This window comes from Aotus nancymaae, unplaced genomic scaffold, assembly GCF_030222135.1.
Source record: "Aotus nancymaae isolate 86718 unplaced genomic scaffold, 86718_ANA_hifiasm-v0.15.2.pri h1tg000062l, whole genome shotgun sequence".
Lineage (NCBI taxonomy): Eukaryota > Metazoa > Chordata > Mammalia > Primates > Aotidae > Aotus > Aotus nancymaae.
Genome location: NW_026988476.1, coordinates 11,242,044 through 11,266,435, shown reverse-complemented (window position 1 = coordinate 11,266,435; position 24,392 = coordinate 11,242,044). Strand labels below are relative to the sequence as shown.

The 24,392-nt window shown below is 37.1% G+C and overlaps 1 long non-coding RNA gene across 1 annotated transcript in view; it reads left to right on the top strand.

The window, feature by feature from the left end:
• LOC105728800 (uncharacterized) overlaps nt 1-24,392 on the top strand; it is a 257,617-nt gene that overhangs the window by 147,722 nt on the left and 85,503 nt on the right. Inside the window, exon 4 of the long non-coding RNA XR_001110137.2 lies at nt 22,380-22,427. This is a non-coding gene — a long non-coding RNA (uncharacterized LOC105728800). The remainder of the gene's footprint in view (nt 1-22,379; nt 22,428-24,392) is intronic.

Genomic DNA, 24,392 nt, shown 5'->3' with positions numbered 1-24,392 from the left:
CTTGCAACCCATTTACCATGTTATCAAGAAAGCCCAGGCCACATGGAGAGGTCACATTCTCATCTCATTGAGTCGCTGTCAGTCTGGGTCTTCTAGTTGATGCCTCAGACATTGTGAAACAGGGACAAACTATCCCTGGCATGCTCTGAAAGTATTAAATTAAAAATTCCAGAAATAAACAATTGATGAATTTTAAATTTTGCTCCATTCTGAGTAGCATAAGGAAACTTTTCACAGTCCAGCTCTGGTACCACCTAGGGCATGAATCATCATCTTTTTCTAGCCTATCCATGCTGTATACACTATCTGCCCATTAGACACTTATTTGCTTTGATGATCAGATTGAAAAAAAACACAGAATATATAAGGTTTAGTACTAACTTCAGATTCAAGCACCTACTGGAATTCCCCACTAATAAGAGGGTGCTACTATACAACATTATATTTTGTGGAAAATTTGTTATACAACACTTCATAAATGAAACAGATATGCCATGTATATGCTTTGATAAAAAGACTTTTATTAAGATATTTTATTAACCTAAGTATAATCTGTTTAATAGAGACTGAAACACAGTAAAATTTGTCAACCATTTTTTAAAAATATAAACAAACACATTAAAAGTGAAGACTAAAATATCTGAACGAGGGATGGCTGTGGTGGAGTGGCCACAGAAAAGATGCTGGCTGCAGCAGGAGAGGCGTGGCCAGGGTTCTGTGCTCCATGCAGCCAGCAGGAGCAGGAAACAAGGGGGGAGCCACACACCTTCTGAGTTGGCAGGGCAGGAGCACCGCCCTCCTTGGCAGATCTGCAGCCCTTCAGCCCCAGCTGCTAAACTGGGCATTCCTGAGCTCTCAGAGGCCTAGGAAGTGTCCTTGCTCCCACAGGCTTGGAAGTGCCTGCTCCTGCTGCCTGGACTATCCCCGCTCCTGCTCCTAGTACCCACTCTGGTTTCAGAGCAAAGTTGAGGCTGAGCCCAGGTGCTGTCGTGACCTGGCCAGGTATGCAAGTCTATGGAGCTGCACTGACATGCCAGCCCCCTTCTATGTAGGCCCCCTCTGCACTTTGGGTACCAAGAAGCATGGGAGGGAGGTCAAGGGGGCACTGAGGGCAACATGGTATGGATCTGACACCTCTCAGCACAACAGCCTGGGCACTATTGATAACATGAATAATGGTGGCAGGAGGCAGACAGTCTCCAGAGCAGAAATGGGTGGGTTCCTGGTGAAGCTTCACCTTCAAGCCAGGGAGTCCCTGAAGCATGGGAGCCAAACTTTAAGTTCCGGGAAGAGTCTGTAGCCTGAAGTCAGCAGTTATTCAAGGTCTGCCCGTGGTTGCCAGTGATTCCCATAAAAACCTCCAGCTGAGCCAGACTCAAGTGTGTCAAGACTATCTGTCTACAGGAAGAAGCTGTTTGCTCCCAGTCTCCTCTCCACTGAGAGATGGACACTTATCAAGATGACCTGCCTGCAGAAAGGAGCTACTCATTTGAGTCTCCTGAGAACTGTTCTGCCACTCAATGAAGCTCCTCTCTACCTTGCTCATCCTCCAGTTGTACCTCATTCTTCCTGGACATGGAACAAGAATGTGAGACCTGCCAAATGGCAGGACTAAAAGAACTGTAATACAAACAGGGCTGAAATATGCCCTTTCCTCAAGTGATCTGCCTATCTCAGACTCCCAAAGTGCTGGAATTACAGGCATGAGCCACAGTCCTCATCCTTATTTTAATCAGAAAAAAAATTATAACATAATAAAAATAAGAGTAAAGCAATATAATTAACTTAGAGTATAATATGTTAATTTTGTGTATATATCTAACACTATATACATAGACACACACTCTATATATATACATATACTATATATATATACTATATATATGTGTGTATAGGAAAAACTTTGTATCAATTACATTAGTTAGGGACTCTATATTTGTTATCTTAAATAGGCATTTTAAAATTCCATCCAACTTTCATTTTTTTTAATTATACTTTAAGTTCTGGGGTACATGTGCAAATCTTTCAGGATTGTTACAAAGGTATACATGTGCCATGGTGATTTGCTGCCTCCATCCTCCCATCACCTACATTAGGTATTTCTCCTAATGTTATCCCTCCCCAAACTCCCCACCCCCTGCTATCGTTCCCCTCGCCCCCCACCCCCCAATAGACCCCAGTGTGTGATGTTCCCCTCCCTGTGTCCATATGTTCTCATTGTTCAACACCCATTTATAAGTCAGAACATGAGGCATTTGGTTTTCTGTTCTTGTGTCAGTTTGATAAGAATAATGGTTTTCAGATTCATCCATGTCGCTGCAAAGGACATGAACTCATCCTTTGTTATGGCTGCATAGTATTCCATGGTGTATATGTGCCACATTTTCTTTATCCAGTCTATCCTTGATTGGTGTTTGGGTTGATTCCAAGCCTTTGCTATTGTAAACAGTGCTGCAATGAACATGCATGTGCATGTATCTTTATGATAGAACGATTTAAAAAGACCATCTAACTTTCTCCATATTCCAAATCATAGAAACTGAACGAGTATTATATATTTAATGAGTAAAAAGATGTTAAATTTTCTAAAACCTAAAATTTTAGAAAAAGAAAACTAATAACCATATAAATGTTTATATCAGAGATATTTGTATTATTATTAAACTAATATGTGAGATTTAATAGCTGAATTTATATTATAGAAGATCTATACATGCATTTTAAAATTACTGACATTTTAAAAATTAGAGATACTAGTATTTCTAAATTGTTTTTAAGAAAAAAAAATAGAGGAAGATCCAAGATGGCCGCGTAGGAGGAAGTCGGGATTGCAGCTCCGAGAGAAGGTGCAGAGGGTGAGTGGACGCCGCATTTCCAGACGGATTTTTACTGCCCACAGACCAGGAGATTCACAGGACGAGAAGCCCCACGGGTCGCCAGTGCCGCTGGTTTGAGCGGCGTGGCCGCTCAGCCTACGCCCTGGTGCAGGGGGCAGTGGCTTCTTATGCAGAGTGAGAGAGACAGAGTTCCCTCTGAGCCAGGAAGGGGAGCTGAAGCAGGGAGTCAAGCCAGGAGACCCCCGGGCAAGGACGCGCCACGAATCTCAGAGCCGCTGCTTCGGCTGACGCAGCGGCACACAGGGCAGCAGATTTTAACTGCACACAGACCAGGAGATTCACAGGCGGAGAAGCTCCACGGGTTCCCAGCACTGCTGGTTGGACCAGAGCAGCCGCTCGGCCTGCACCAGGGGCAGGGAGCAGCGCAGCTCCTTGAGCAAAGTGAACGAGACTGTGTCCCCTCTGGGCCAGCAAGGGGAGCTGAGGGAAGGAGGCAAGCCAAGAGATTCCCGGGCAAAGAGGGCCCCTCTAGAAACACGGCTGAACCCGGGACGGTCCAGCTCTGTGGGGGAGGGGCGTCCTCCATTGGGAAACACCCTGCAGTTCCCAGGACAATTTGCTGTAACCAAGACAACCCGCCACTACAGAGACTCCGTCACTACAGGGGTGGGCCAGCATAGCGGAAGCAGTTCTAACTACACCCATATAAACAGGACTGCAGGGAAGCTCACACGGAAGCTGGGCAGAGCCCACAGCAGCTCAGCGAAGCCTCTGCAGGCTGAGTGTGACTAGACTGCCACCTTGTGGGCAGGGAAAATGGTAGCAACACAGCTGAAAAGCATAAAGCCCTAACCCCCTGGGCCAGAACACCTGGGGAGAAGAAAAGGGAGTTTATGAGTTCAGCTGCTGCAGACTTAAAATTACCAAAATCAGAAAGACAGCAACTACAAAGTCAATAGGCGGATAAATCCACAAAGATGGGAAGAAACCAGCGCAAAAAGGATGAAAACACCCAAAACCAGAACACCTCTCCTCCTACAAGGCAGCATAACTCCTCACCAGCATGGGAACAAGACTGGACGGAGAATGAGTGTGATGAAATGACAGAATTAGCTTTCAGAAAATGGATAATAAGAAACTTCTGTGAGCTAAAAGAACATGTTCTAACCCAATGCAAAGAAACTAAGAACCTTGAAAAAAGACTTGATGAAATGCTAACGAGAATGGACAACTTAGAGAGGAATATGAGCGAATTGATGGAGCTGAAAAACACAACACGAGAACTTCGCGAAGCATGCACAAGTTTCAACAGCAGAATTGACCAAGCAGAAGAAAGGGTATCAGAAGTCGAAGATCAACTCAATGAAATAAAACGAGAAGGGAAGATTAGAGAAAACAGGGTAAAAAGGAATGAACAGAGTCAACAAGAAATATGGGACTACGTGAAAAGACCTAATCTACGTTTGATAGGTGTACCTGAATGTGACGAAGAGAATGCATCCAAGCTGGAAAATATTCTTCAGGATATTATCCAGGAAAACTTCCCCAACCTAGCAAGGCAGGCCAATATTCAAGTCCAGGAAATACAGAGAACACCACAAAGATATTCCTCTAGAAGAGCAACCCCAAGGCACATAATCATCAGATTCACCAGGGTTGAAATGAAGGAGAAAATACTAAGGGCAGCTAGAGAGAAAGGTCGGGTTACCCACAAAGGGAAGCCCATCAGACTCACAGCAGATCTCTCAGCAGAAACCCTACAGGCCAGAAGAGAGTGGGGGCCGATATTCAACATCCTTAAAGAAAAGAACTTTCAACCCAGAATTTCATATCCAGCCAAACTAAGCTTCATAAGTGAAGGAAAAATAAAATCCTTTGTGAACAAGCAAGTACTCACAGATTTCATCACCACCAAACCAGCTTTACAAGACCTCCTGAAGGAGACACTACACATAGAAAAAAACAACCAGTACCAGCCACTCCAAAAACGCACGAAATGGTAAAGAGCAGCAACACAATGAAGAATCTGCATCAACCAATGGGCAAAACAGCCAGCTAGCATCAAAATGACAGGATCAAACTCACACATAACAATATTAACCCTAAATGTAAATGGACTAAATGCCCCAATCAAAAGACACAGACTGGCAAATTGGATAAAAAGCCAAAACCCATCAGTGTGCTGTATCCAGGAAACCCACCTCACATGCAAGGATACACAAAGGCTCGAAATAAAGGGATGGAGGAAGATTTACCAAGCAAATGGAGAGCAAAAAAAAGCAGGAGTTGCAATTCTCATCTCTGATAAAATAGACTTTAAAGCAACAAACATCAAAAGAGACAAAGAAGGACATTACATAATGGTAAAAGGATCAATGCAACAAGAAGAGCTAACGATCCTAAATATATATGCACCTAATACAGGAGCACCCAGATACATAAGGCAAGTTCTTAAAGACTTGCAAAGAGACTTAGACTCCCACACATTAATAGTGGGAGACTTCAACACACCATTGTCAATATTAGACAGATCAACGAGACAGGAAATTAATAAGGATATCCAGGACTTGAACTCAGACCTGGAACAAGCAAACCTAATAGACATTTACAGAACTCTCCACCCCAAATCCACAGAATATACATTCTTCTCAGCACCACATCACACCTACTCTAAAATTGACCACATAATTGGAAGTAAATCACTCCTCAGCAAATGCAAAAGAACGGAAACCATAACAAACAGTCTCTCAGACCACAGTGCAATCAAGTTAGAACTCAGAATTCAGAAGCCAACCCAGAACCGCACATCCTCATGGAAATTGAACAACTTTCTCCTGAATGTTGACTGGATAAACACTGAAATGAAGGCAGAAATAAAGATGTTCTTCGAAACCAACGAGAACGAAGACACCACATACCAGAATCTCTGGGACACATTTAAAGCAGTCTCTAGAGGAAAATATATAGCAATAAGTGCCCACATGAGAAGAAAGGAGAGAACTAAAATTGACACCCTATCATCAAAATTGAAAGAGCTAGAGGAGCAAGATCAAAAAAACTCAAAACCTAGCAGAAGACAAGAAATAACTAAGATCAAAGCAGAATTGAAGGAGATAGAGACTCGAAAAACCCTACAAAAAAATCAATAAATCCAGGAGCTGGTTTTTTGAAAAGATCAACAAAATAGACAGACCACTAGCCAGACTAATAAAAAAGAAAAGAGAGATTAACCAAATAGATGCAATAAAAAATGATAAAGGGGATATCACCACAGATGCCACAGAAATTCAAACCATCATCAGAGATTATTACAAACAACTCTATGCACATAAATTAGAAAACCTGGAAGAAATGGATAAATTCCTGGACAGTAGCCTCCTCCCATGCCTAAACCAGGAAGAAGTCGAAACCCTGAATAAACCAATAACAAGGTCTGAAGTCGAGGCAGCAATTAAGAGCCTACCACCCAAAAAAAGCCCAGGCCCAGATGGTTTCACAGCCGAATTCTACCAGACATACAAAGAGGAACTGGTACCATTCCTACTGAAACTATTCCAAATAATCCAAAAAGAGGGAATCCTTCCCAAATCACTTTATGAGACCAACATCATCCTAATACCAAAACCCGGCAGAGACTCAACAAGAAAAGAAAACTACAGGCCAATATCCATGATGAACATAGATGCAAAAATCTTCAATAAAATACTGGCAAGCCGATTACAACAGCACATCAAAAAGCTTATCCACCATGATCAAGTAGGATTCATCCCGGGGATGCAAGGCTGGTTCAATATACGCAAGTCTATAAATGTAATTCACCACATAAACAGAACCAAAAACAAAACCCACATGATTATCTCAATTGATGCAGAGAAGGCCTTCGACAAAATTCAACAGCCCTTTATACTAAAACCTCTCAATAAACTAGGTATCGACGGAACGTATCTCAAAATAATAAAAGCTATTTATGACAAACCGACAGCCAATATCATACTGAATGGGCAAAAACTGGAAGCATTCCCTTTGAAATCTGGCACTAGACAAGGATGCCCTCTCTCACCACTCCTATTCAATATAGTACTGGAAGTTCTAGCCAGAGCAATCAGGCAAGAAAAAGAAATAAAGGGTATTCGATTAGGAAAGGAGGAAGTCAAATTGTCTCTATTTGCAGATGACATGATTGTATATCTAGAAGACCCTATCACCTCAGCCCAAAATTTCCTGAAACTGATAAGCAACTTCAGCAAAGTCTCAGGATACAAAATCAATGTGCAAAAATCACAAGCATTCCTATACACCAATAACAGACTTAAAGAGAACCAAATCAAGAACGAACTGCCATTCACAATTGCTACAAAGAGAATAAAATACCTAGGAATACAACTAACAAGGAACGTAAAGGACCTCTTCAAGGAGAACTACAAATCACTGCTCAACGAAATAAGAGAGGACACAAACAGATGGAGAAACATTCCATGTTCATGGTTAGGAAGAATTAATATCGTGAAAATGGCCATACTGCCCAAAGTAATTTACAGATTCAACACTATCCCCATCAAGCTACCAATGACCTTCCTCACAGAACTGGAAAAAACCACCTTAAACTTCATATGGAACCAAAAGAGAGCCTGCATAGCCAAGTCAATTCTAAGCAAAAAGAACAAAGCAGGAGGCATCACACTACCAGACATCAAACTCTACTACAAGGCTACAGTAATCAAAACAGCATGGTACTGGTACCAAAACAGAGATATAGACCAATGGAACAGAACAGAGTCGTCGGAGGCGACACAACATATCTACAACCACCCGATCTTTGACAAACCTGATAAAAACAAGCAATGGGGAAAGGATTCCCTGTTCAATAAGTGGTGTTGGGAAGACTGGCTAGCCATATGCAGAAAGCAGAAACTGGACCCCTTCCTGACACCTTATACTAAAATTGACTCCAGATGGATTAAAGACTTAAACATAAGACATAACACCATAAAAACACCAGAAGGAAACCTAGGCAAAACCATTCAGGACATAGGCGTAGGCAAGGACTTTATGACCAAAACACCAAAAGCATTGGCAACAAAAGCCAAAATAGACAAATGGGACCTAATCAAACTCCAGAGCTTCTGCACGGCAAAAGAAACAGTCAATAGAGTGAATCGGCAACCAACAGAATGGGAAAAAATTTTTGCAGCCTACCCGTCTGACAAAGGACTGATATCCAGAATTTACAATGAGCTAAAAAAGATTTACAAGAAAAAAACAAGCCCATTCAAAAATGGGTGAAGGATATGAACAGATACTTTACAAAAGAAGACATACATGAGGCCAACAAACATATGAAAAAATGCTCATCATCACTGGTCATTAGAGAAATGCAAATCAAATCTACATTGTGGTACCATCTCACGCCAGTTAGAATGGCGATCATTAAAAAATCTGGAGAAAACAGATGCTGGAGAGGATGTGGAGAAATAGGAACACTATTACACTGTTGGTGGGAGTGTAAATTAGTTCAACCACTGTGGAAAACCGTGTGGCGATTCCTCAAGGACCTAGAAATAGAGATTGCATTTGACCCAGCAATCCCATTACTGGGCATATATCCAAAGGATTATAAATCGTTCTACTATAAGGACACATGCACACAAATGTTCATTGCAGCACAGTTTACAATAGCAAAGACCTGGAACCAGCCCAAATGCCCATCGATGATAGACTGGACGGGAAAAATGTGGCACATATACACCATGGAATATTATGCAGCCATTAAAAACGAGGAGTTCACATCCTTCATAGGGACATGGATGAACCTGGAAAACATCATTCTCAGCAAACTGACACAAGAACACAAAATCAAACACCACATGTTCTCACCCATAGGTGGGTGTTGAACAAGGAGAACACATGGACACAGGGAGGGGATCACTATACACGGGGGTCTGTTGGGGGGAGGGGCGGACAGCGGGGGTTGGGGAGTTGGGGAGGGATAGCATGGGGAGAAATGCCAGATATAGGTGAAGGGGCGGGAGGAAGCAAATCATACTGCCACATATGCACCTATGCAACAACCTTGCATGTTTTTCACATGTACCCCAAAACCTAAAATGCAATAAAAAAAAAAATAGTGGTCAAGTCCATAACATTACAGGAAATTGAACTAATTACCACTCCCAGCATGAAAGTGTTTCAAATGATACTTTTAAAGGTAGCACGTATTTTTAAGTGCATTTCAAAGTTTGTTCATAAAAGAAAGTACACAAGAAAATAAAAGCCAAAAGCAATGCTTGTGCTATGATTTCTTTGTATATTTTAATGTGCTTGGAATAAAAACTGTTTTTGTTTAGCTGATCAAAGCTGTTTTGGTTTTCTTACTAAGGTGGTAGAACATCACCTGTGAATTTTTATAGAAGCCTGGGGAAACACTCAGCAGGATCTAACTTTTTGTTGTGGGTAAAAACCATTTTTCCTTTTATGTGAAAATTTGCTCTTTATTTAGAAGAAGGAATCCCCTGGTGAGGTGATTTTTAGCAGAAAAAATACAATAAAACATATGTCTTAAGAGCGGAAGGCATCAGTGAGGAATGCACTATTGAAGATCTATTCATCATTTACATTATTAGAAAAAGTTTCTATTTGAAGTAGGTGATAGTTTTGCAAAAATATACTTGAACATATAGCATTAACTTTGTATTCATTTTATAATAGAGTTTATAAATCTTAGGTAATGCTAGGTTTAAAACTTCTGATTGCATTCTCCCTCCTACATAATTTAAACAGTGCACAGTAATTTCCACTTTATATCCAATCCTATATGCTTGATATGATAATACCTTAAGCCATACATAATTCAAAGTTTACAAACAACATGTTTTCAAATTGGATGGCAGTATTTTTTGTTTTGTTTTATTTTTGTTTCAAATAAAATTATTTTTTAAATGAAGTTAACAGTTTTGTAAGATGCTTAAGGAAGTATTTATATTACTATTATGGGTGAGTAAGGACCCTTAAACTCATAAGTCAATGTCCTAAGTCACACAGTACCTCAGAATCTTACCTTAATTGGAAATAGGATCATAGGGTCATTTCAGATGTAATTACTAAGATGAGATCATATGGTATAGAGTGGGTCCCTACTCCTGTATAACTGTGTCCTTATGGCGAGACAATGATATATAAAGATTGAAATTATGCTGCCATAAGCCAACATGCACTAGAGATTGCTGGAAAACTACCTGAAGCTAGGAGAGAGGCATGGAACAAATTTTTCTGCAGAGCCTTCAGAAGGAGTATGACCCTGTTGACACCTAATTCTCAAACTTCTAACCTCTAGAAATGTTTGGCAATAAGTTTGTGTTGCTGAAGCCATTCAGTTTGTGGCATGTTGTAACTAGTCCCAGAAAACTACTACAATTGCCAACAGAATGAAGTGTCAGTAAATAATGTTTTTAAAAATTCCACTTTGTAAGTATTAAATAAAGTAGATGTCAACAGTGATAAAGCAAGTTTGCTATGGATATTTAATTCAAGGCAGGTCTGGTTTATAATCACTTTCAAAGTACTATCAGGTTACACTTGGGCAGATGGAATGCTATATGTAATTACATTCAGACAATTACTTTATGAGTCCCACACAAATATATTCAGGTATACCTCAATTTATTAGACTTTATTGCGCATCACCAGTATTGCAGTTTTGCAAATGGAAATTTTGTAGCAACCCTGTATTTAGCAAGTTTATCAGCATCATTTTTTTCAATAGCACGTGCTTACTTTGTATCTCTGTGTTATATTTTAATAATTCTCACAATATTACAATCATTTTCATTATTACTATATCTGCTATGGTAATCTGTAATCAGTAATCACTGATGTTACTATTGTAACTGTTTTGGAGTGCCACAACCTACATCCATATATGATGGTAAACTTAATATATGCTGTATGTGATCTGACTTCAACAACCAGTTGTTCTCCATCTCTCTCCCTCTCCTCAGGTCTTTCTATTTCCTGAGACATAATAATATGAAACTGAGGCCAATTAATAACCTTATAATGCCCTCTAAGTGTTCAACTGAAAGGAATAGTTGCACATCTTCTACTTTAAATCAAAAGCTAGAAATGATTATGCTTAATAAGGAAGATATATAGGAAGCTCAGATAGAATGAAATCTAGGCCACTTGTGCAAAATAGTTAGCCAAGTTGTGAAAACAAAGGAAAAATTCTTGAAGGAAATTAAAAGTGCTACTCTCTTTAATTCTGTGAAGCCTGGGAGAGATGAGGAAGCTTCAGAAGAAAAGGTTGAAACTAGCAATTATTGGCTTATAAAGTTTAAGGAAAGAAGTCATCCTCATAACATAAGTACAAGGTAAAGCAGCAAGTGCAGATGTAGAAGCTGCAGCAAATTTTCCAGGAGATCTAGCTAAGATAATGGAGGAAGGTGGCTACACTAACAACAGATTTTCAATGTAAATGAAATAGCTTTCTATTGGAAACAGATGCCATCTAGAACTTTTGTGGCTGGAAAGAAGTCAATGCCTGGCTTCAAAATGTCAAAGTACCAGTGCAGAGAGGCAGATCTCTTGTCAGGCACTAATGCAGCTGGTGACTTTAAGTTGAAGCTGATGCTAACTTATCATCCTGAAAATCCTAGAACTCTGACTTATGCTAAATCTCCTCCATCTGTGCTCTATAAATGGAACAACAATTTCCATTTTGTTGGAAATGTAAGAGAGAGCTGGATTATAGCACATCTGTTTACAGCATAGTTTACTAAATATTTTAAGCCCACTGTGGAGACCTACGGCTCAGAAAAAATATTTCTTTCAAAAATTACTTCCATGACAATGCACCTGATCACCTAAGAGCTCTGATGAAGGCGTACTAGGAGATTCATGTTGGTTTCATGCCTCATAATATAACATCCATTCTGCTGTACATAGGTCATGAGTGGTAATTTGACTTTTGAGTCTTTTTATTTAAAAATACATTTTATAAGGCTATAGCTGCTATTCATATTAATTCCTCTATGGATTTAGGCAACATCAGTTGAAAATCTGGAAAGAATTCACCACTTTAGATACCATTAAAAATATTTGTGATTCATGGGAGGAAGTAAACATATTAAGATTAACAGGATTTTGGAAGAAGTTGATTCCAATTCTAATAGATGATTTTGTGGTGTTCAAAACCGCAGTGAAGGAAGTAACGCCAGATGCAATAGAAATAGCAAAATAAATACAATTGAAAATGGAGCCTGAAGATGTGGCTAAATTGCTGAAATCTCATGATCAAACTTAAACAACTAAGGTGTTGATTCTTATAGATTGGCAAAGAAAGTACTTTCTTGAAGTCTACTTCTCATGAAGATGCTGTGAACATTGACAGCAAAAGACTTAAAATATAAACTTAGATGATAAAGCAGTGCCAGGGTTTAGGAAGACTGATTCCAATTTTGAAAGAAGTTCTACTGTAAGTTAAATGCTCTAAAACAAAAGTATGTGCTACCAAGAATTCTTACATGAAAGGAATAGTCAATTGATGCAGCAAATTCATTGTTGTCTTATTTTCAGAAATTTCTACAGCTACCCTAAACTTCAACAACCATTATTCTGATCAGTCAGCAGTCATTCATACCGTGGCTAGACCCACCTCTAGCCAAAAGATTACAACTCAACTGAACGTTCAGATGAGATGATCATTAGCATTTCATAACAGTAAAGTATTTTTTATTAAGGTATATGCATTTTTTAGACACAATGCAACTTCACACTTAATAGACTACAGTATTGTGTAAACATAAGTTTTATATGTACTAAGAAACCAAAAATTTGTGTGACTCACTTCATTACAATATTCATTTTCTTGCCCTAGTCAGGATTGAACCTGTAACGTCTCCGAGGTGTGCTTGTATTTCAAGAAAGAAGTCTTAAGAAAATTACCCAACTTCCTGAAAATATGTTAGCATTTAAGCTTTGCATCTTTTATTTGCTGTGACTCAGCATGTAATAAATGTGCCTCTTGATATGACTTTCTTCCTAGATAATTAAGAATGAAGTTTCTTTCATGTAGATGGGTAGCAATTATGTTAATGGTGGAAAAAAAATGCTGATCAGGAAGAGATGAGTCAATCAGCTTCAAAGAAACTTAAGAAAAATCAATATATTTATTAAAAATGAGCAGTTCACAGTCAGCACAGTTAAAGATGAATTATTCTGTGTTATGTGGAATATCACCACAGGGAACAATTTCACTGAACTCTAAGAATAGTGAGGGATGAGGAGGATGCCTCTTGAGGACCCCTGGTGTTTCTATGATTTAATAAAAGATAAAGGATTGATGAGTGACTCAGATTTCTTAGTGTATGATGCTCCTATCTAACCAGTATCATTTTTAACAATTCAATTTTCCAAGAAAAAAATAATTCACCTTTTGCTGTCCACATTATATGGCATCATATTTATGAAGTTTTCCAAAATATTCTATTTTTAAATACACTGACTTCATTTTTATACAGTAGATACATGTATATAAAGTTAAGCTATTTCAAGATAAATTTTAGACAAATGGAAATGACAAAGCTTGATTTCCATTCTGCATCAATACAATATTCTCTATAATTACAATGTAGGTTTTTGCCACTTGTTTTGGCTAACATAGCTATGCCATAATTTAAATATCTGTATGCCTTTGTTTTTTGTAAATTAAAATTCAGACATACAAAGTAACATAATAAGGAGAGTTAGGAAAGCAGTGATAAAAGATAAAATGACACTACAATATTTCCTAAGTAACGGATGGTGGTTTTCTTCTATTTGTTTGCTTTTTATAAACAATATTTTCTTATATCCTATTTTCTCTTGCAAAGATGTTAATAATAAGTGCAGAGTGAGTAATTTAATTTTGTTTATTTACTCTCTGATCTCAGTGTTTATTTGTTAATTCAGAAGATGATTCTTCTAAACGTTTTAATTTTCTGTCAGGCATAGAGGTTTCCTATTAGTTGCAAATCTGTGCTAAACTTATATTTCTACCTAAGGTATAGTGTATCCACTGAAATTCATTCAAAAGTATGCATATTTTAAAATCTATAACATATCTGTGTAAATATTTGAGAAAAAATATTTTTCTGTGTTGGTAGTGATACCTTAATACTATTAAAATTTCTTTAAAGAATTAAAACTCAAAGCCAAAGATTAGTACAATTTTCCAGGATATGTGAAAAATTGTGTTCCAAATAAAAAGGTAAAATAGTTTAAAAATATACCTAACTTGTTTTCTCATGGGTAATATATACCTTCTAAAAATGAGAAAACTTAAATTGTTATTTTTATTTACTTTTTTCTTTTAGAGATAAGATCTTATTTAATAATTTTTTAATTTTTTTCTTTCTACCTTGAAAGCTACTAGAGTAATAGTAATAGTATTGATTGTATTTTAAAGTGAAATAGTTTGTCTATATATTAATTTTAAGTATTTACATAGGATATTTGCAATATTAAAAATAATCTGTTACCATTACATCATCTTAAATCCTGAATTTTCAGTTAGCTAAATGAATCAACCTAGGAGACAAAAAAATGTGATTTAGTTCACATTAGAACCAAAGTACTAACTTTCTATACACCTCTTTCTAAGGATACTCTCTTTATTGTCCACTTTTTAATTTTCTATACTTAACGATTTTCTTTTACTCTATATAAAAGAGTGAATTTTACTTTTACACTAAAGAATAAATGGTGCGAAGTATTCTCATTCTTTTCTGAAGTAATGTTTATTGCTAAAATCTGTTTCATGGGATTCTAATTTTAAATATAAATCAGGAAACTAAATAAAGGATCTACAAAATCATGTCTTTCATGGGTATCTTTTACATAATAAATTAATAAAAAGAGATACATCATGTAAAAATTAGGAAATATATCAATTGAAATAAAATGATACTACTTTAATCAAAATCATGCTAGGATGTTCATGACTAATATGAGTACAAATAATGAGAGAGATAAATATGTGTATGTATAACTAGTAGTTCTAAATAAAGGATTTTTTTGTTTATTCATTTAATATTTTCTCTTTTATGCTTTCTGAGAGTAAAATTCATTCAGGAAGTAAAAAGCAAAGTCAGATCATAACACCTATATGACTATATGTTTTGTTCCATGGAGCACTGGAATTTGTGCACAAAGACGCAAAAGAAAAAAACACACTTTGGAGAAAGTTTTAGTTTTATAGGACAAATGGACAAATGATTATTGGTGGAATATGCCCAACTAAAAACAAGTTCACCTTATGTGCTTTATAGGTCATTACTCTCAGAGAGATTTCCTCGTCTTCATTTACTCACAGAATTCTCAGGAAAAAAAAATCAATGAGTCTGCCTTTATGAATGTTTAAATGCTTTGTGTATATATACTTTGGATTAACATATATAAGGAGTTATGCTGGAGCTTTAATTTACAAGCAGAGATGGAAAATGCAGCCTTCAACCTGCTCGAGGTAAATTTAGATTCTTATATACAGTCTCTGGAAATTCTGTCCTTTAAAGAAAAGAGACTTCAAGAATCCTGTACATTTTTCCAGGGAAGCAACAAAGAAGCATTCTCCCCAGAGTTTTTGATAAAAAGAAAAGCTACCTTTCTCTTAAAGAATCAATAGATAGGCTGAGTGTGGTGGCTCATGCTGGTAATTCCAGCACTTTGGGGGGCCCAAGGCAGGAGGATCACTTGAGGTCAGGAGTTCAAGATCAGCCTGTCCAACATGGTAAAATCCCCTCTCTACTAAAAATACAAAAATTAGCCAGGCATAGGGACAGGCACCTGTAATCTCAGTGACTCAGAAGGCTGAGGCAGTAGAATCACTTGAATCCAGGAGGTGGAGGTTGCAGTGAGCTGAGTTTGTGCCATTGCACTCCAATCTGGGTGACAAGAGTGAAACAAACAAAAAGAATAAATATGTGTGCATAGACATACATGCAGACACTAAATTTTCATGAATTTTAAGGTGAGAACAGTCCCAGTCTAGAAATTAATATTAAAATACTACCTCAAGACTAGTGAAACTCAGTGAAAATGCAAAAGCATAATCCTTATGATTGGAACATATTTTAAAACCTTATAAACACACAAATAAATACTCACTACAACAGCTCTGTTAGGTAATTTATTCTAATCCCCATGAATGTAAATTTAATGTGATATCATGCTCTAATTTTGTTATATGACAAAAGAGATTTTGCAAATCTAATTAAGGTTACTAATTTATTGTGAGTTTTATAAAGAGAGAGTGTCTGTGTGGGATTATCTGTGAGAGGGATATTGCAAGTATGAGAAAGATTTGATACTCCATTGCTGGTTAGAAAATACAGGGAGCTACATAAAGAGAAATGTGAGCTGCCTTTCAAGGCGGAGAGCCACCTGCAACTGACAGCCCTCAATGAATTGGGGTCCTTGGTCTCACAAAGACTGAATTCTGCCAAAAAATTGAATGAGCTCAGAAGCAGAATTTTCCCTAGGGCCTACTGATGACTCCGATTATGCCAACACTTTGGTTCCAGCCTCCTGAAACCTTAAGCAGAGAATGCAAAGGAGACTGTATCAGGACAATTCTCCAGGAGGCCTTGGACAGACTAAGTTTTCCCCACTTTCTTGCTTGTAGTTCTCAAGAATAACTGTAAATGTGCTGGCAGTGCAGTATCTTGAAATAGGGAGGAACTTTCTGAAACAGCCTGGGCCTTGTTTCTGTCCCTCCTAGGGGACTTCCTGGAACAGTTCCCCTATTGTCCCTCTCTCCCCTGGGAACAAGATGTCCTTCAGAGCTTTGCCCAATGAGTCCTGTGACTCCTGAGTGTATTATGTAGGGTGGGCTGCCTTTTCTGGGTCTCTCAGCTGTGGGGGAAGTGGGCACCTGCAGTTGAGACTTCATCCACCCTAGGAAGCTGTCTTTAGCCTTGAGGACTGGCTTGCAATGAATCCTGGACCTCTTTTGTCCCTTGCTGCCTACCTATTAAGTAATAAATCCGCTTTATGTGACCTATTGCATATGAGTGTGTCATGTCTCACTGGACTCAGAGAAATTGGTATTAGGTTAGTGCAACAGAAATTCTGGGTTTTGCATTGTTGGAATTTGCCATTTGATATTGGAATACATTCTAAAATAAATGTGATTATGTTATACATAGTTTTAGTGGGCATTTCTTGCTTTATGTATTTTTGCTAATTACTTAGTTGCCATCTATTTTATGTTTATTTTAGACTATGGAAATGATGTTGGACAAAAACCAAATTTGAGCAATTTTCTTATTCCAGTTCAAAATGGGTTGTAAAGAAGCAGAGACAACTCACAACATCAAAAACACATTTGGGGCCGGGCGCGGTGGCTCAAGCCTGTAATCCCAGCACTTTGGGAGGCCGAGGCGGGTGGATCACGAGGTCGAGAGATCGAGACCATCCTGGTCAACATTGTGAAACCCCGTCTCTATTAATACAAAAAAATTAGCTGGGCACGGTGGCGCGTGCCTGTAATCCCAGCTACTCAGGAGGCTGAGGCAGGAGAATTGCCTGAACCCAGGAGGCGGAGGTTGCGGTGAGCCGAGATCGCGCCATTGCACTCCAGCCTGGGTAACAAGAGCGAGACTCCGTCTCAAAAAAAAAAAAAAAAAAAAAAAAAAAAAAAAACACATTTGGCCCAGGACCTGCTAACAAAGGTACATTGAAATGGTGGTTCAAGAAGTTTTGCAAAGAAGATGAGAGCCTTGAAAATGAGGAGCATAGTGACCATCCATCAGAAGTTGACAACGACCAATTGAAAGCAATCATTGCTGGGCACAGTGGCTCGTGCCTGTAATCCCAGGACTTTGGGAGGCTGAGGCGGGTGGATCACTTTGAGCTTAGGAGTTCAATAACAGACTGAGCAACATGACAAACTCCATCTCTACTAAAAATAAAAAAAATTAGCTGGGCGTGGTGGTGCACATCTGTATTCCCAGCTACTCAGGTGGCTGAGGCTGGAGATTCGCTTGAACCCAGGAGTTGGAAGTTGCAGTGAGCTGAGATTGCCCCACTATCAGCCTGGATGACAAAGCAGGGCTCTATCTCAAACAAACAAACAAACTAAACTAAATAAATAAATAAAGCAATTGTTGAAGATGATCGAAACTCTTACAACAAAGAACTCAACACCAACCATTCTACGGTCATTTGGTATTTGAAGGAAACTGGAAAGGTGAAAAAGCTCAATAAGTGGGTGCCTTATGAGCTGAACCAAAAAAAAAAATTGTTGCTTTGAAGTGTCATCTTCTCTTGTTCTACACAACCATTTCTCAAGGGGATTGTGACATGTGACGAAAAATAGATTTTATATCACAAACTGGCAAAGACCAGCTCAGTGGCTGGACTGAGAAGAAACTCCAAAGCACTTCCCAAACACAAACTTCCACCAAAAAGGGTTGTGGTCACTGTTTGGTGGTCTCCTACTGGTCTGATCCACTACAGCTTTCTAAATCCTGCCAAAACCATTACATCTGATAAGTATGTTCACCAAATGGATGAGATGCACTAAATCTAGTCTGCAGCCAGCATTGGTCAACAGAAAGGGTCTAATTCTTCCCCACGACAATGCTCAACCACATTATCACACAACCAGTGGTTCAAAAGTTGAATAAATTGGTTTATGAAGTTTTGCCTCATCCTCCATATTCGCCTGACCGCGCTACAGTTTTAACAAAATTTTCATATTACATAACATGGCTTGGTAGTTTTCTAACATTCATGAAGAGTTCCATCATCCTTTCTGCTTAGCCCCAAAACTAGCACCATAATTTTTAAGAGTATTCTTTCCTAGTATTAATTCCTATATCAGTCAATTTATCCAAGCTATGCAGCAGTAAAAAGATTCTAAAATCTCTGCCTCTTACAAGAACAAATATTTATCTTTCACGTGACATATGTGTTACTAATTAAGTTCAGTTAACTCTTCTACTTCTTCATGAAGAGGCCTAGGCTGAAGAAATAGCCTAAGATACATTTCTGGCAATTCTCTTGCAAGAGGTAAAGGGGAGAATACAGGGGAACCCAATGATGGCTATTCTTCTAGTAAAAATGAATCTCTTTCATTTATATTTCTTCAACCAAAGCAAGTTCCATAATCAAGCTATCAGTGAACAAGCATGTATATTCTTTCCACAAGAAAGGGAAGTTCACATTTTGTACATTACAAGTTATTAGTGGCAGTGTTTTTCACTTTTTCATTCCTTTTTTTTCTTTGATGGTTATAATTCTTTCAAATATTCCTGAAGTAGATGCTTAGGATTTTGTGTTGTACAAAAGAAGCCCATTCCTTGTGCTCAGTAAGCTCATAATTTAATGCATAATGCAAGCTTACAAACTGAGATAAATACTTTGAAGATAAATGGAAAAGATGTGATTGAATATGAACAGATTTTAACCAATTGAGGAGTAGAGGGGAGTTCTTTCTGCTAAAACAGAATAGATGTTATAAGAACAACCCCCCTACCAAGTTCTATTTAGGAAAGCTAGGTAAAATTCAAAAGCCACCTGTTTGGAGTTACTACTGAGAAACAAAGGCAGCTGAGTCACAGTCTTCTTCAAGGCACTAGAGAGAGAAGTACATTACAGTGTACCTAACATTTCACCAAATTTGCCCTCAGAGTTTCTGCCAATTTTTGTGCAGCCTGTGTGTGGCTGAAAGGCAAGCAGAAGGTGCTACAAAAGTTCAGTAGTTTTAGTAATTTCATGAGGCCGAGAAGGCCAAGAAAAATTCACAATTTCCAAAGCAGCCAGAGTAGAAAAATTAAGAACCTAGAGAGAATAAAAAACAAAGAGAATAAAGACTGAACACCACTTTCATTCTGGAGCCATTTCTTAATTGGTAAGCAGTGCAGGACTGGGAAAGTGAGGAAAGTTTTCATCAGTCTCATAGAACAGTGGAAAAAATAAGCAGATTTCAGGGCTTTCCAAGAAGAGGATTCAACTGAAATCCTTGAAATTCTGCCTCTAAAAGTAAGTAGCACTGGGAACACAAGGGTCCTATAATGAACAAAATCCATCTTGGCTTAGCACCATGCTGTGATAGAGTAAAGTGATTTTCTCCTGCTTTAATTGCCTCTAGACATAAAGATAACTCTTTTTGGTAGAATGATAACATCTTACAGAATTGGCAATTTTTTTTCACACAATGTTTAGTATTTAATAAAATTTACCAGTCAAACCAGGAGACAGCGATACAAGGCAAAATATATATATATATATGGAGCAGACTCACAGTTGACCTAGTTATTAGAGTGATCAAAATTAAATGTATTTTTTTTTTAGATGGAGTCTCACTCTCTTGCCCAGGCTGGAGTGTAGTGATGTGATCTCGGCCTACTGCAACCTCCACCTCCCAGGTTCAAGCGATTCTTCTCCCTCAGCCTCCCAGGTAGCCAGGACTACAGATGCCTGCCACTATGCCTGGCTAATTTTTGTATTTTTAGTAAAGATGGGGTTTCACCATATTTAAACTGGTCTCAAACTGGGCAAACTGGTCTCGAACTCCTGACCTAATTATTTGCCCACCTCAGCCTCCCAAAGTGCTGGGATTACAGGCATGAGCCACTGTGCCTGGCCCAGTTAAATTTAAATACATGCAAAATTAAGATATATGACAGCAATAGTAAAAAAGTTAAAGACATGGTAAGTGAAATGTCCTAAGGCCTTTCATTATTTAGAAAGTACTAAAATATGTAATCTAGATTAGAATGTAACTTGTTAAGAATGCATATTGTAATCTCTAAAGAAAACACTAAATTGTAAAATATTGCATAACAAGCTAACAGAGGAGATATTTGAGTAGCAATATTTGATTAGTTGTTATTTTGATTTTTGTTTTCTGTTTGATTAGAACAGGAAGTTAATGCTATCCAGCGTCTCTGGGAATGAGGCTGGTGGACAGCTACTGAAAGAAGCGCAAAAAAACAAATTGTAGAATCAAATTTCTTGGTTAGAATTCCAGTTCCACAACTTAGTATCTACATGATCTTAAAATGTTCTTAACCTACTATACTGCTATTTCATCATCTGTTGTCACATGTGATAATGATAATGATTATGGAATAGATTTCAGTGAATATTAAATAGACATCCTTATCACAGCACTAACAACACTCCCTGGCACAGTTAGTGCTTTATAAATATTAATCATTATGATAAAAAATATTTAAAGTCTAATTTCAGTTTTTCTACTTAGACTTTCTAAGTGGCTAGGGCTAGAAGAATAATTAATGAATTACTGATTTTGAGAAACACTACAATATACACAGTGCATATTGATACAGTCATTTTAAATGAACTAAAATAGAAACAAATATAGCTAAGAACTTTCAAAATGTGGTGTATCATATTTAAAAGAAATTTAAAACTGTTTTCTTCGACATTTCTAACATATAACCATGATTGTATTGTTACGGAGTCTCAATCCTAAATGAACTCTTTAGCTTTAAGGAAAGATTCTAAGAAAAAAATATATATTTAAAATGGAAATCAAAAAACCTTCCACTGAATGTGATGACTGAGTTTATATTGTGCTAGTCAATTTAAATTTGAATAATTTCTAAACCGTAAAGGCTTAAATAGTGAAGCTGTGACCACAATCTATAAATTTTACACATCTGTTGAACATTTCCTGGAGTAGTTTGATGTGCTGTGCATGATGAAGTAAATAGCTCCACTTGGAGCTCACAATTTAGTTGTTATTTTGTTTGATTTTGTTGTCTTCCATTTATTTCTCTACATCAGGTAGGTAGAAAAAAAAAATACATTTTACTGGTGAATAGAATTCACTTGCCCCTAGTAGTTGGCTAAAAAAATATATGACAAATCCTTGATTAATTGGTTTATAAAAGGAGAACAACTGCAGATTGTCTAAGGAGTAAGTTAGCTCAAATAAAATATATTATTGCATTGAGTTTTCCCTAAGGAAGAGTATGCTAGCTGTAACCTGAAGATATCTGAGGTCTCAGCCCATGCACTCACCTCATATATAACAGAATTCTTCAGTAAATGGTGAAGACGTCATTCTTTTTAGATTTAGAAAGATTTATCATAGGAAGTATTCAGTTGTAAAGAATTAAACCGAACAGATTAAATCAACAATTACCAATTCAAATCATTGGTGAACATCTTCATTACTATTCAAAAAGTAGTCATTGGCCTAATAAATCTATATTAATTTTCTCAGTTTTCTATAATATGCCTAACTTTGACTTTGTTTGATAATAATTCCATTTCGCATCAGAATTATTTCTGACTTTTCGAAAACAAACTTTGTATTTTGAGAAGTGTAATTTGTATACTTAAAACAAAGCTTCTGTTTCAGTTAATTGAATGACTTACATGGACTTGCACTGAGCGTGTAAAATAGAAATATTGTTAGGTTAGACTTCTCATCTGAGCCCTGTTATGGGAAAATGCTATTAAATAACACTGGCATATTGCTATCCACAGACCCTATATTTTCTATGCTCAAACAACTCTTTCTTTGTTTGGTAGGCTGAAATGGAATGAAAGAACACGAATTGAATATTTCATGCTGTGCAGGTATGTATAATTCATGACCAATTTCTTCAAAATGAAATAGATAAGAAGTACTGGAAGATATAAATGAAATATTTTTATACTTAAGAGAGACACTGCATAAAGATCTTTTAAGTTTTATCTGCACTGGTACCATGAAAAATTATAAAAATAACAATCCAGTAAGAAAAAAATCAGACAGAGAAATAGATAAGAGAAAGAGTTAAACAAGATAATGGATACTGCCCGTATAAAATATAGAAATAGTTCTCTCAATATTTGAGTCAATTATTCACTTCTTCCTTTTTTTCTTGTGAATGCAATGTGAATGGTAAAGTTTTTAAAAGAGAGTATTTCAAAATTACTCTGAAAAACATAACATGAAAGGTAACTATGGTCAGTTCCTTCATTCACCCAACTGTTCATTCATTTGTTAGTTCCACAAATCTTTATATAGTAGCCACCGTATACCAGTGTTTATAAGTGGAGTGACCATGTCATTTTTCATCCAGACTAAGACACTTTTCAGTGTAAAGAGGAGACATACACAGAATATTTTGGCAACAGTTCAAAAGTAAAACTGGCTCTGGCAAAGCGGGCTATATGAACATCCCCTTACAAAACTTGCTCTTTGAACTTAAGGGCTTCATAACTTAACATTTTATACTCAAAAAGGAACATACAACTCTAACGTAATATTACAACCACATGGGCATCTCCAGGATGATAGAAGTGTGTATAGGATGAAACTCACCTTGTTGTTTAAGGTCATGAAAAGATTTTTGGAGAAAGCAACTTTAACCTGAGGAAAAGATGATATTGGTTAAATTTCAACTGTGTAATAATTACAGATTGGGCTTAATAAAACACTAAAAATAAATTTGAATCCTCCAACCAAATAAATCATCCAGTATAGGAAAAATATTATACAATATCTTCATGAAAACAAAAAGAAGTTTTGCATGTTTGTGTACCCAAAATCATAGAGTAGGCAGAAAGAAATATCCAGTCCGAGTCCTAGGTCTGAATTATTATAGAAAACTGTTGAAGAACCATAAGCATTCTGTTATCCTAATAAAATCGTTCAATTTTGATTAATACCACAAACTACAAAATAGTGTTCCCAATTATAAATATAGCAGGCCAGTTCTGCACCACCTTTTACTGAACTAGAGCCCTTGCTCTCTGAAAACAGCTTAAGGCACTTGAACGCAGTATGTCTTTTGGCCTAGTCTTCATTTTATGTTACAGTCAGCAGTGAAACTAGGGAACAAGGTTTTTGCTCTTTTGTTACATACCTAAAAGGATGTTTAGAAACTCCTAATAGAGAAAAAAATCCAAACAATACAGGAAGGGTGAATTGTCTTGTTAGTATTAAAAGCTGCATATTATTTTCTAGAATCACAAAATAACATTTAATACATCTTACTAGTTAGAGCAAGAAATAAAAATCATAAACATATATAAACACATGTATACATTTAAATACACATATACTATATATATATACACACACACACATACATCTAAAGATTTAAAAAGGAGTTCTTAAAAAAGTTCACTCAAAATATTTTATAACATGCATAACTATTCTCTCAAGATTTTTGTTTGGTAGTTTATATATATATATATAATGGGTTATTAGTAATAAATAAATTTAACATTAAGATTGAGAACTGGATATTTACTGAGACATCTATTCTTATTGTACAGAAGTAAAGGTAAGGTGCTTCATACAAGATAGCAATACTAATTATGACCCATGAAGCCTTGATTCCATATCCATTTCACGAAGTATCAGCATGCTTTTATTATTGCTTATAAATATGCTTATTCAATGACTATTTTGTAAAATTCAGTACGTAACTATAAATGTTAATTTTTTTTAACTGAAGAGCAGTTAAATAGCCATAGCTGTTGGTTTATAGCATAGTAATTGATTCCTTGGTCTACACCAGTGAATTTCAGTGAGCCATTTGCATGTGACAA